Source organism: Scardinius erythrophthalmus, assembly GCF_964197995.2.
Source record: "Scardinius erythrophthalmus genome assembly, chromosome: 4".
Classification (NCBI taxonomy): domain Eukaryota; kingdom Metazoa; phylum Chordata; class Actinopteri; order Cypriniformes; family Leuciscidae; genus Scardinius; species Scardinius erythrophthalmus.
The window spans coordinates 34,880,910-34,893,777 of NC_138224.1; positions in this window are offsets into that span (position 1 = coordinate 34,880,910).

Sequence of the window (12,868 nt, forward strand, 5' to 3'; positions counted from 1 at the left end):
ATCTCCACAGAGGCCAAGAGTAAGTAAAAATTACGTGGAAATATCTAGAAATAAAAATCTTGTATTGTGATTTTCACCATGAGATTTTTAATTTGAGAATGATCTAAATACACTGAAATTTAAATCCAGTTAAAATAATGAAAATAAAATAAAATGTATTTCATTTTTCCATATTTTACCAAATATAATTAAGTTACATTTAATATATAACACCAGATCCTTTTTTTAAAAGGTAATGTTGTTTTCTTTTTGTTTTACAATAAACAGGACCCAAAATATACATTATTGGGGACAGCTACATTCGCCGTGGGTAGAAACATGCGAGGGGAAACCATCGGGACCAACCTTGGTCTGAATGCCCAGGTCCGGTGGTTTGGCTGGGGTGGCATGGTTTGGAGAAATCTCCTGTCCTTCTTCCATCAGTGCCTTTCGAGGAAGAGCTGTGCCAGATGTCCTGTTGGTCCACTGTGGCGGCAATGACCTTGGGACCATCAAAAGCGTGAAGCTTGTCGCAGGGATCAAGCGGGACTTGCAAGACCTCCATCGGCAGTTCCCTCAGATGAAAATCATCTTCTCTGCCATCACCCAGAGATGCCGGTGGAGGTCTTCTCAACCCCAAAAAATGGACAAAGCCCGGCGCTATGTTAACAGTGTGATGTCTTCCTTTGTTCGTACTCTTGGTGGAAAGATTGTACATCATCCTCAGATAAAGCATAGAGATCCTGGACAATTTTTGAGTTCATTTCACCCCTCTGGGAAATTATATATTTTTAAAAAATATTGCCCGGTGTCTGAAAGACCAAATCCAGTAGGGTGATGCTGGATTTGGATTTCACACCAAAAGTTTTGGTATCAAAAGTAGTCCAGGATTTTTATACTTTATGTGATGATTAATGTGCAGTCTTTTGTTAATGTACAAAGGTAGGCATCACACTGTTCTGTCACAGCTCTTCCTCACCCTTCCTTTTCCTCTTTCTCTAAACCCCTTGCTTTACCCCAGCCATTCCACCTGATACTTGACTTTTCATCAATTGTTTCCCCACGGTGAATGTAGTCTGTGGTTGTTTATTATTTTTGTTTGAATAAATACTGTATATATTTTAACTTTTAAGTCTTTTTTTGTTATTCCAGAGTAAATGTATTGGCTTAATATAAAGACCTCCACATGAGGTTTTAGCATGCATTACTTTAAAAAATAAATTTCTCATACTCCTTGGATGAAGACAGAAGATGTTCTTGTCTCAAATCAACTAGGATAAGGAAACATAGGAGAAGTTGATGACATTTTTTTAATTATTTAATCAGTATCGACCTGTCCATCTTGTCCATTTGTAACTTATTACTTTCTTACTACACCTATTGCAGGTTTAAATGACTGAATGGTGTGGTGTCATCTTCAGGCACACCCACTTCCACCAACTGCACTTCCATTCTGCGAGCAACATTTACAGCTGCAGGTGTTGAGTTGAGAATGTAAGTGTTGTCTCGAAGCAAACAGTTGCCTGTGCATGTTTTCACTTGGTGCCTCACAAGTAGGCGTTTGTATGCTCCCCTTAACTGCCTGGCATTGGGGTTGTCATTGTGCCCACCCCTTGCTCTTATTGCAGAAAAGAAGAGCTCCAAGTGGTCCTGACAAAGGTTGTAGGTCAGAAGATATCTGCATGGTTCATTGGCCCTCTCAACAAGATCATGGTAGATGTTGAGTGCACTGCTGAACCTTCAACCCACGGAGCAGAGTGTCTGCCTGCTTCAAAATGGTCTCAACCTGGTCTTTAGTTGTTGGCTTGATTGGGGCTTTGAAACCTTTTCATAGAGGATTATGACTGTTCAGTACATCAAAAGCTGCATCTAAAGTGCGCACAAACTGCACAGTTGCAGCACAACCCTTGAACTCCTCTAACTTCAAGCCTTGCTCACAGAACTCCATAGCATCTGGCACACTGCTGCTGAAGAGCTGTGCTGCCAGGTGAACTTTCATTTTTTCTTCCTCCACTGTGATGGGACACTCTACTCCACTGATCAGTATGACTCAAAATACTCCAGATGTAATCCCTTGGTAACCATTGGGCAACAGGTTGCAAAAATTTAACACATCATTGTTGTTCAAACACCCGCCACCCACAAACAACTTTTACTTTTATTTAAATTGAAAAAAAAAAAAAAACCACGCAACAGTGTGCGTGCACAAACAGAGTGCTAACACAAACATTGACCGCCAACTGAAAGAAGAACAGGGAGAACTAAATACACAGACAGATGAACACAAGACAGGTGATGCAAATGATGATGATGAACAGGTGGGTAATGAGGGAGTGAGTTCAGGTGTGGAAACAAGAAGGATGCTGGGAACTGTAGTGAAGACAAGATGATGACAGACGGTGAATGTGACACATATATTGCATCTGAAGTCTTCATATACTGTATATGTTCAGTTATTTCACTTTAATAGTAATGAAAAGGACCTATTAATTGCCAGTAAAGGTACTACTCAACCATTTGGTAGACCACACTTTAAGTCACTATATTTAATTGAAAAATGCATCAAGCTTAACTCAACCTGAATGAGCCATCTCTATCGTTTGGTGTAGTTGTGCAATGCTAAAAAAAATCCACTAGATAGCACTGCGTCTGTGAGCCTTTTCAGTGTTCCTTCAAACAGGACGTGACACAGCGAAAATTCACTCATCCTTTGATAACGCATGTCGGCGGGACTTTTAAAGGTAAGACTATTTTGTTGACATATTATCATTTCAGAGGTGTTGTTAAACAGAATTTTGTAACTTAATTCAACAAAAATAAGTCTTTTAAGGGTCAAATAATTTTTTCAAAACATGCTCTACCAAACGGTTGAGTTGTCATTTTATGGTAGAGAAGCTAGCTAATGTTGGTAAAATGAGCTAATGTTGGTAAAATGAGCTATTTACAATGAACAAAAGGGTTAGTGTTGTTAAAATGATTAATTTAATATTATTCAATTACATATTTGATGAAAAATATTTGATCAATATAATTTTTTTACCATTTCTGTACTGTATATGGTAAATATCAAGAATAAATTTGAAGAATTAATACCAATTCTGGTGTTACTATTAATTTCATAATTCAAAATGGACTATGTTTGTGTATTACTATATAACTAGCATTGTAAGAGTACATGGTTTGTAATACAAATTGTTTTCTTTATGTTTTAGACATGATAGATGGACGCCAAATCATTTTACAGTTCAAGACCACGCACTTTTCTGGCCCTTGTGCCAGAAAATCCTGAGGACTCAGATGCGGATCTGAGTGATGATGACCCCGTAGATGATCCAGATTATTTGCCCACACCAGCAGAAGAGAGTGGGGACACTTCTTTTGATTCTTTTGATGTAGTTTTGCACTATGCACTTTTACACTATGTACTTATGCACTATGCACTTTTGCACTATGTACTTGTGCACTATGTACTTATGCACTATGTACTTATGCACTATGAACTTATACACAGTGCACAAGTGTATAGTGCATAAGTGCATATTGCAAAAGTGCATAGTGCATAATTGTATAGTGCATAAATACATAGTGCAAAAGTGCATAGTGTAAAAGTGCACCATGTACTTGTGCACTATTCCCTATGCACTTTTGCCCTTCTATACTATGTACGTATGCACTATGCACTTATACACTATATAAGAAAATTTCAATGGCACTTAGACGCTTTGCATCTGAAAGTCTTTTATAGCCTATTACATAGCATATTATAGCAGACTTTTATAGCATATTACCATCATAATTATTAGTGTGTAATTAATGTCTTACTTACACACACTTACTTTAACTATATATATACTTATTAAACACACACTTACTGCACTTACTTCCACTATATATATACTAATTAAACACAGACTTACTGCCACTACCAAAATCAATATAATATAATATATATAGCATTAACACAGGATTAATGCTTGTCATTTTGGTAGTCTGGCAGTAAGTGTTTATGTAATAAGACATTAATTACAAGCTAATAACTATAGTGGTAATATGCTATTAAAGTATAAAACATTTTATACATTTGCACTCTTAGGTAATATAATCTGACTACTTTTTTAATTACTTTTAGATTGCTTTTGAACTAACGCATTTATCACATTTATTTGAATAGGATATTCTTGTGCTTTGGCCAAGCTGCTTAGTTACTTATGGCACATGACTAAGCTACTGTCAGGCAATTTAAAATAATAGTTAAGCTAGCTACTTAGCAATTTATTTATATTTAGCTACCCGCTAAAACTGAGAACCCCTTAAAACTGAGAAACACTACATACTCAAATAAATATATTTACCAGAACTGCCTGTTTGAAGCACCTATTCACCTTAAAGATGTTCGAGAACAGGTGCTTCAAACAGGCAGTTCTGGTATATATTTTATTTCATCATCTGATCATATGGCAGAAAAGCTGAGACTCTCAGCTCTCTATAGACACGTCAATCAAGCTTCTAGACCATTCAGAGCCTGAGATCTCCCTTTGCAAAGTTGAGGAGGCGGGATCATTTTCATGATGAGTTGATGTTGGATGAGTTGGAAAGTTTGGACAGTGTTTTTTCGAGTTATTGCGTTCTTTTTACAACTGGTTGGAGCGATTTGTCTTTGGACAATGGCTTTAAGAAAGGTTTTTGTTGGTGTGGAGGCGGTTTTAGAGGAGCTTGACCGACACTGAAACTTGCAGTGAGGCGAGTTATGACTCGGTTAGGGAAGCAGCATACAATGCGGGCGAAGACCCTGAATTTGAGTTAGTTAACTTATAAAAGTTGTATTTGTGTATTTCATGGACAAATGCATGCAACAATACAAAATATGCATGCAACAGACATAAAGAAAAAACATGTGCGTGCCAAAAGAAATATCAGAACCCATGCACGCGCGTTAATTCAAATTAGCATGGGTTCTTTTGCTAAGCGTGCGTAGTGTTTTTTGTCACGTACATGTATGTGTGCATGTCTGTTGCATGCATATTTGAGATTATATTTGCATGCAAATACATGTGCGTGCAAAAATAAACGAGCACATATGCATGCCATAGTTCAAACAAGCTTACATTTTTTGTTCTTTTTTGCGCCCACATGTGCTAAAATAATGTTACATGCAGATTTGTAATTTTCCGCGCATTTGTTCATCAGTTGCATTGATGCATGCGTGTGTGTGTGTGTGTGTGTGTGTGTGTGTGTGTGTGTGTGTGTGTGTGTGTGTGTGTGTGTGTCAAAAAGCACATGCTTAATAGCAAATGCTCCCAAGCTTATTTGAACTATGGCATGCATATGTTTTTTTTATCTATACATGAAATGCATTCTACATGTCTCTGTTACATTCATATTTGAATCAGTGCATGCATGAGTTGTGCTGATTTTTGCACACGTTTTTGTGCATCTTATGTGGATATGCAAATTATTTTATTGTATCAGTTAACAAAACAGAGGGAGGTCTCATTCTGTAGGTGGGACGTCAGCAAGTGCGATGTCAGAGGATGGTGGCACAGAAAGGTGGAATGACTGCAGTGTGGAGGATGAGGTACCAGAGCTACCAAATTTCCTTCCAAAAAGAAACCCAGGAGCGCAGCTTGTAATGGACAGAATCTATTCCCCTTTGCAGCACCAACATCTTTGCACAAATGAGGTCGGAGGCTGGAAAACGTTTCCTTTGGTTGCCTTTGAATGCACAGGAACCATATTCATACTACGCACTTGTCATCTACATGGGGCTCCTCAGTGCAAAAAACATAATCGATTACTGGTCTGGTAAATAAATTTACCGCTTACCCTTCCCAATATCGGTCATGTCCAGGTCCAGATTTCAGGCCATTTCTTGGAACCTGCATCTTTGCGCTCCTGATGATGATTGAGACAACTTGAGAAAAAAGCCTATGACAGACTTTTCAAGATCAAGCCCCTGTACAAGGACATCGTCTCGGAATGCAAAACATATTTCCATCCAGACAGACAGCTAGCAGTGGACGAGAGGATGGTGGCTTCAAGGGCGCGAATCGGCATCAAGCAGTACATGAAAGACAAGCCGACCAAGTGGGGCTACAAACTCTATGTGCTGGCTGAGTGATTCTGCCTGTGGTTACACTTGGAACAGGCAAATCTTCCCCGGCCACTGAAAAAGGGCTCAGTTATGTTTCTGTCACGCAGCTTCTGAATCTGTCACTTCTCGGCAAAGGCTATCAGCTTTGTATGGATAACTTTCTACACAAGCACATACCTTTTTATGGACCTGCTCACCAAGAAGACACTGGCGTGTGGCACAATACGGACCAACCGGCGGTGCTTCCCCAAAACCAAGGCAAATGGCATCAGCCGCAGAGCCCAAAGGGGAACCATTCGATGGCTCAGAGACGGGAAGCTTCTCTTTGTAAAGTGGATGGACACACGAGAGGTGACAATGTGTTCGACAATGCACAAGGCATATGACGGTGATGAGGTCCTCAGGCGTGTCAAGAATCCCGAGGGTGTATGGGAAAGGCACAGAATCCCGATTCCAGCGGCAGTGAAAGATTACAATAAACATATGGGAGGTGTGGATCTGTCAGATGCCCTCATTGGGTACTATAATGTCCTGAACAAAACGACAAAATGGTACAAGACTTTTTTTCCCATTTTGTTGACATTGCGGTGGTGAACAGTTTCATTCTTCACCAGCACCTCTGCAAATCTCAGATCAAAAGTCCTCTCAGCCAGAAGGAATTTAGAGAGAGACTTGTGTCTGAGCTGGCCACACAGTCCAGCACCTCAGAGCACCTAGCTAGCGAAACAAGTGTTAAAAGCATGAATATGGACCAAGCACTGAACCCCCTGTGTGAAAACAATCAACTGAGTTAAATGAAGCAAATAATAAATTTAATATCAACAAAATGCTTTTCTTGCTTAGTTGTTTGGTTTTGTTTCTAGTATAAATATAAAAAAATATGAAACTTGGCCGTGGTTTGTCCTCATGAGGTTTTAGGACAGAGGCCTTCCAACAACCCCCCTGTCCTAATTGCCTCCCTCCCTGAGGACAAACTAGGGCCAAGTTCAGCCCCGGCAGCCAGAAAAAGAGGCAGCGATGAGCTCATTGAGCTAATAAGGGAGGACATGAGATTTCAGAGGGAAACGGAGGAGAGGAGAGCACAAGAGAACAGGGAGAGAATGGACAGACTGTTTTCTCTCCATGAGAGAAATAGTCGTGGTCAACCTCTGCAGACAGCTGGTCACGCCAGGGAGCACCACTGACTGCCTCCAAACCGTGCTCCCCCTCATCCTCTGCATCATCCTCCTCATGCTCATCCTCCGGGGCCATGATGTCTCCTGAGAGAGCCTAAAACAAAGCGGAAGCTCAGAGGGGATCGTGCCTTCGCAGTTGCAGCTCCAAAACTTTGGAACAGTCTGCCTCAGCACATCAGACAGGCCTCCTCTCTGTCTGTTTTTAAATCCCACCTAAAGACCCACCTCTTTTCCTTGGCTTTTAACACTTAGTAGGAAGTTGACTTCATTCATTTTTTTTATCTTAAGGATTTCATATTTATTTGTTGTTTAATTTTAAATTTTGTTACTTTATCTATTGAGTCCATTGTATTATTATGCTTCTGTTTGTTATTATTATTATTGTATTTGTATCTTTGTGTGCAGCACTTTGGAAACCATGTGTTTATTTAAATTGTGCTATATAAATAAAATTGGATTGGATTGGATGTCACCAACCCCAAGGCAGATGTTATGGAGGATGGCACAGGCTGTGATGACCTGAAATGGAATTAAGGAATAAATTTCAATTTTTTAACAGATTGAGTTTATTATTTTGCAGTATTTTTAAAATGTATTTTTAATTCACTTACGTGAGGTACAAAGGTGTGGTGCACCTCCAGCGCTTGCAGGAAGAACCAGTTAAATTGACCTGCCCATGGTCTTGGCAAAGCCTGAGATACATCACCCAGCAGCGCCGGGGATGAATCCCCATCATCTCCTCCTGTAACATATAAAAAATAAAAATAAAAATGAGCAATTCTGGCTCCATATTTACTCATTTCAATTGCAATTTGAAATTTAACAAATGTCATGTAGGATGGCAGCTCTCCTCTCGCACCGTTTGATAGGAGGTAATTGGGGACACCTCGTGGCTCAATTAGATATCCAATGAAGGCTACATTCGTAGCCTCCTTCGAAGGCCACGTAGGCTGCATCCTTCGAAGGATGCAGCCTTCACATTGGGACACAGATAGTGACTCCTTTCAGATAAATCTCAATAACTTTTCTTTTAAATAACATTTTTACTATAGTTTATTTGCAGTTATAAAACTACACAACGTCAATCTGCAAAACAAAAAACATGTTTTTTAGATAAAATCCATTATCAAAGTTAATTTAATGGATAAACAAATCCCCTTTTAAATCCAATATAGGTTTATATTTTAGTTTAATCATTCGTTTGTCTGAGTTGCAAGATGTCCGGTCTAATGATAAAAATCAAAGGTATGGGCGACTGGATTGTGTTGTCATGGAAATGGCAGGTGAGGGAGATGTTCGCAAACTGGCCCGGACAAATGTCCTCCGAACTTCCATCAGCGAACGTTACAAAGCGGACCAGATGCGGACGTCCTCCGAAGGTCCGCTCGGGAACGTTACAAAGCGGACCAGATGCGGACGTCCTCCGAAGGTCTTCTCGGGAACGTTACAAAGCGGACCAGATGCGGACGTCCTCCGAAGGTCCGCTCGGGAACATTACAAAGCGGACCAGATGCGGATGTCCTCCGAAGGTCTTCTCGGGAACGTTACAAAGCGGACGTCCTCCGAAGGTCCGCTCGGGAACGTTACAAAGCGGACGTCCTCCGAAGGTCCGCTCGGGAACGTTACAAAGCGGACCAAATGCGGACGTCCCCCGAAGGTCCGCTCGGGAACGTTACAAAGCGGACCAATTGCGGACGTCCCCCAAAGGTCCGCTCGGGAACGTTATAAAGCGGACCAATTGCGGACGTCCCCCGAAGGTCCGCTCGGGAACGTTACAAAGCGGACCAATTGCGGACGTCCCCCAAAGGTCCGCTCGGGAACGTTATAAAGCGGACCAATTGCGGACGTCCTCCGAAGCTCCGCTCGGGAACGTTACAAAGCGGACCAAATGCGGACGTCCCCCGAAGGTCCGCTCGGGAACGTTACAAAGCGGACCAATTGCGGACGTCCCCCAAAGGTCCGCTCGGGAACGTTATAAAGCGGACCAATTGCGGACGTCCTCCGAAGGTCCGCTCGGGAACGTTACAAAGCGGACCAAATGCGGACGTCCTCCGAACGTCCGCTCGGGAACGTTACAAAGCGGACCTAATGCGGACCTAAGGGGACGTTCGAAACGTCCGGGGGACGTCCCCTGTTTGCTGGGATTTCTGAATGAAATGATTTGAATGAATGGTTGGAATGAATGACTCAATCAGATTACCACCATCTACTGTCGGATTTGCGCTGCACTCCACTGAAGCAAGTGTAAAAACAAGACTGCTTTTCAATTTTGACAGAAATTTGGTATGGTCAAGTAGGGGTGTGCGATATTGCGGGTTTTGCATTCTATCAGTTGCAGTTCTGGCGCCACGGTCTCGACATACTGTACAACGCGACGTATATTCACATCAAATGTTAACACAGAGGAAAGGGACACTGCTGTTGACAAAATTTCTTTATTTGCATGTGATTTAAATCCTTGCTGGTTAACCCTCATTTGTCCTTTGGGGTCAATATGACCCCAAGCGACTTTTCTTTCATTAAAAAAAATGGTTCCCTTCATCTCAGTGGAATAAAATTTGGTGACTTTTTTCTACATTATCTATCTATACACACACAAAAAAACTGGGCTCGATTCGGTTGTTCTAAAGGCATGTAAAAAAAAAAGTCACACTCATGACCTTTGGGGTCAATATGACCCCACATTGAAATGAATGGGAAAATCGGGAAAAAATGGGTTTTTATTTTTCATTTGTCAAAAAAAATCTATAAATCCAGAATAAATCTGAAAATTTTAATACCACAATGAAGTCCTGGTACTCGAGCACAAATGCAATGTGGAACGAACATGATCACTTGCACACACACATGCTCGCGCACACAAACACACACACAGGTGTGACTCCAATAGAAAGCATTTTTATAGAAATTGACAAATAAAATCAATAATTCCAGCATAAATCTGAAAATTCTCACACATAAATGAAGGCCTGGTACTAGAGCACTAATGCAATGTGGAATGAACATTATCACACACACATATGCGCCCACACACACACAGACACAAATACACACACAGACAGAGAGAGGTGTGACTGCAATAGAGAGCATTTTTATAGAAATTGGGAAATAAAATCAATAATTTCTGCATAAATCCAAAAAATTTCACACATAAATGAAGGTATGGTATGAGAGCACAAATGCAGCGTGGAAAGAACATGACTACACACAGATCACATACACAGAGAGACAAACACAAACAAACAAGTGTGACTGCAAAAGAGAGCATTTTTATTGAAATTGGTAAATAAAATCAATAATTCCAGCATGAATCTAAAAATGTTCACACATAAATGAAGGCCTGGTACTAGAGAAAAAAAAAATGTGGAATGAGCATGATTACACACACACACGCACGTGCATGCACACAAACACACACAGTGTGTTTACTTTCACTCCTATTCCTATCCGCCTATAGCTGTTTTTTTTTTTTTTTACTGTTTTTTTTTTTATTTATTTTTTATTTTTTTTATTTATTTCTTATTCTAAAGTGAATCATTTTATACATTTCTATTATTGAAATAATATGCAATTGCAATCAAGTAGTTTCTTTTAGTGGCAACTTATGTGACATTATTGCAAATTTATATAGCATTATTGCAATAACAAGACACTTCAAAAGACCTCAAACAACAACAAAAAAATTCTAAACTTTGACACAATACTGATTTAATGTATTTTAAAATGTTTAAATATATAATTCATCAAAAAAGTTGTTATAAGAGCAATAAGTCACATCCAGAAAAATGAATGGATCTCTATGGGGCCTCTGCTGGAAGTATATGGTAATTACACTTTGTGGCTAAAACTATATTATCTACAAAAAAACATCTAACCACCAGATGGCAGAATTCTGCATCTAACACCTAGATCAATATCCAGAAACAACTCATATTTAAATTTGATCATCATAAATGTGTTTTTTTCATAAAAATGTTATATTTCATACGTATGCTAATGGTGTAGTTGAGGAATTTTGCAGTAAATAGGTAAAAAAGTACTTCATATCCCCCAAAACACAGCATAAAAATATAGATGAGAAGTAAACGAAAAAAAATGATATATAATTTGTATTATTAAAATGTATATTTCTTGTACAAAAGCTCTGTGCATCTTTGGGGTCATATAGACCCCAAATGCACTGAGTGTAAACAGGAAACTAAGGTCATATAAGGGTTAAACATGTCATTCACGTGCTGATACGCTGTTCTACCGTGCGCTTTTCTGAGCGCATACACCCTAAAAGCCTGTCTAACAGCACCTGGTTACTGGACTAAGTTATCTTTCGCGTATTATTGCGCTAATACTGTCAAATACACACAAGGTTTACATAAACAAAGTTGGTTATGTCTAAAGTGAAACCAAATAGAGAAAATTGAGAGAAAACCTGCTTGTCAAATGCGAGTATATTAGATGCGTCGTGTACACAGGTCTTAAAGTGACAGTAGCCTAATAGTAAACATGCTGCCGCTTGTCCTTAAAGAGATAGTTCACCCAAAAATAAAAATGAATTATTCTGTCATTATTTACTCACTCTAATGTTGTTCCAAACCTGTATTAATTTCTTTCTTGTGCTGAACAAAAAAGAAGATAGTTTGAAGAATGTGGGTAACCAAACAGTTGCTGGTCCCCATTGACTAGAAAAAAAAATTATAACTTATAAAATAACTTTAAATTAGTAGCTTTAATAAGAATCAATGTATAATTTATACAGTGAAGTCTATGTTGTTTCATTTTCATATTTGTTCATTTAATTACTTCAATGTTACTGTTAAATACACCTACTGTAGCTGAAAAAATAAAGCACTGTTTATTTCATTTGTATATTAATTTGTATATATGTGTAATGCGTATCTTTGTTAATTTCTAATAACAAAGAAAATAATGACAAAGATTTTTATCTCCGCCACTTTGGCCTAAATGTCTGCCATTCTTTTATTATTTTATATTTTGTTGCCTATAAGGCTAACATAGGGACATTAGTTTGGCGGTATTGCTCAGTCACTTGCAAAATAGTAAAAACCAACATGAAAAAGAATCGTGATAAAATCGTGAATCGTGATTTTCCTGAAAAAAATCGTGATGATATTTTTGCCATATCCGGAATGTCGTATGTCGAATATGTCGTACAGTAAATGATTGTTCATAAACAAAATAAATTTTATTCATTTATTGAATCAGTGTATCTCTTTTTACAGATCTGATGAATATAATGTTACAATGTTGAGTTAACACTTTCCAGGAGAATATAAGCACGTTAGATTTTATATCATGTTAACAGAAAACTGCAAGCTCAATGTCATCCAAACATGACTCAGTGTATTGCTTGATACAGATATTGATTTAAATCTGATTGGCCATAAGTAAATTAAAGGTAACCTTTTTTAACGTTAGCCCTTGCCTTCAAAAAGGCAGCATTCTTCCGTGTTTACACATTTATCTTATGCCGGATACCTTAAAAATACCTTAAAAATTCAGAAATATGTCATTTAAAGTTGTTGTTATAAGCTGGTGTTATCATCGGCTGCTGTGGAAAGTTTTACGTTACCTCAGGTGAAAAAATGCGGCTATACAGCCACAAAAA